This window comes from Fukomys damarensis, unplaced genomic scaffold (genome assembly GCF_012274545.1).
Source record: "Fukomys damarensis isolate Sample0158 unplaced genomic scaffold, DMR_v1.0_HiC HiC_scaffold_38, whole genome shotgun sequence".
Classification (NCBI taxonomy): domain Eukaryota; kingdom Metazoa; phylum Chordata; class Mammalia; order Rodentia; family Bathyergidae; genus Fukomys; species Fukomys damarensis.
Window position 1 is genome coordinate 44,641,275 of NW_022900950.1, and position 1,454 is coordinate 44,642,728.

The following is a 1,454-nucleotide window of genomic DNA, read 5'->3' on the forward strand; positions in this document are numbered from 1 at the left end:
CGGAGTAGCCCAGGCGTCCCCGCTGGGTTCCCGGAGAGGCTGTGGTGGCCCCGGCGCTCGGGTGCGTTGTCTTCCCTACCTGCTAGGCTTAGCGTGGGTCTCCCCACTGGTCCGAGTGCAGGGTGTTTGCAAAGAAAGCACTCCGTGCTGCGGGGCGGGGAGGGGGCGGGGACCAGATGCTGTTTTTAGCTAAGAAAAGTCCTGGCTGCTTTTCTTTACCACTCCACAGTGTTAAACGAAGGCTTGGAAGAAACAGTGACGAGGAACAAGGAAAGCATAAATGCTAGAGGTTAGACTGGTGGTGAAGGACTGGTGTCTTTGCTGTGCCTGAATATATTCAGAGACCTACCTCATCTTGGAAATAATTGTTTTTGAACATAATGCATCTAATTTGGTTATATGGAGAAATTATTTCTAGGATTTCCTGATAATTCTGTTGTAATACAGGAATGCAAACTGGAAGTTTTACAGATCAGTGTTACATGTTTTGGTGTGTGTTTTTTCCTTTATCTTTGATGCGTTCTGTTACGTAGAATTCTTTGTGATGTTGATAGAGGACGTCCAAATAATATAGGGAAAATAATATAACTGTCAGCCTACTAGAGTCAAATACGCCGGGTTTGTGTTTTCCAAAATTGAAGAATGAGTTCTAAGGAACACAGGCTAAGAGTAGGAAATATTTCTTGAGAGGGAGAGATAGGAGGAGGCCAGAGTGGGTTGCCGGGATCTCACTTTACAGGGGAAGTTTTATAGAGCAAAATCACGGAAAGGATATCAAATCATAAGGTAAGTATATCCCAACTTGCTCAACCAATAAGATTACAAGCATTTCTGCTTAGGTAATATTGATCCAATGAGAAAGCAGGTCATGAAGCAAGTGTATATGGAAAGAACAAGGGACATTTTTAGGAAGGGATGGATCTGGAGGTCTTTGTCACCTACTGGGGTGACTGATGTCTATTAGACTTTATTGGGCCAGATGCTACCACGCATTGCATCCCTTAAGGCCTGGCCTCCCAACAGATAGGTCTCTGGCCACAGTTGTAATATGTTTTCAACCTTTTTATTGACTCTCAAGGGTGTAGTTTTGTATGACTGCCTATAATATTTCTTCCTAACTTAGCTGTCTGTACTAATATAATTGAAGAAAGAAAGAAAGAAAGAGAAAGAAAGGCATACCTGTAGTCAGTACTCTGGGAGGCTGAGACATGAAGACCACCAGGTTGATGCTAGTAGCCTGGGCAATTTAGTGGCTTACCGAGACCCTAGCTCAAAATAAATAAAGGGTAGGGGATACAGCTCAGTGCAAAGGCCCTAGATTCAACTCTCAGTGCCACGAAAACAGAACAAAAAACACCAATTAGTGGTTTGGAAAACCAAGTAAATTCATTTCAATATTTTTTCCTAACAACAACAAATAAAGTTCATTACCAAAAAAAAAAAAAAAAAAAAAA

The 1,454-nt window shown here is 42.2% G+C and overlaps 2 protein-coding genes across 5 annotated transcripts in view; one reads left to right on the forward strand and one right to left on the reverse strand.

Moving 5' to 3' along the window:
- Vps36 (vacuolar protein sorting 36 homolog) overlaps positions 1-103 on the reverse strand; it is a 61,709-nt gene extending 61,606 nt beyond the window's left edge. Inside the window, exon 1 of the mRNA XM_010636622.3 lies at positions 80-103. The gene's annotated coding sequence lies outside the window, so the exon portion shown is untranslated. The remainder of the gene's footprint in view (positions 1-79) is intronic.
- The window catches only part of Nek3 (NIMA related kinase 3), a 30,127-nt gene continuing 28,679 nt past the window's right edge, over positions 7-1,454 (forward strand). For 3 of the 4 annotated variants that reach the window (XM_010636630.2, XM_010636631.2, XM_010636632.2), the window contains exon 1: positions 7-61. The gene's annotated coding sequence lies outside the window, so the exon portion shown is untranslated. Of the gene's footprint in view, positions 62-127; positions 787-1,454 lie in introns of those variants that run through there. The other variant, XM_033760053.1, reaches the window with a different exon arrangement.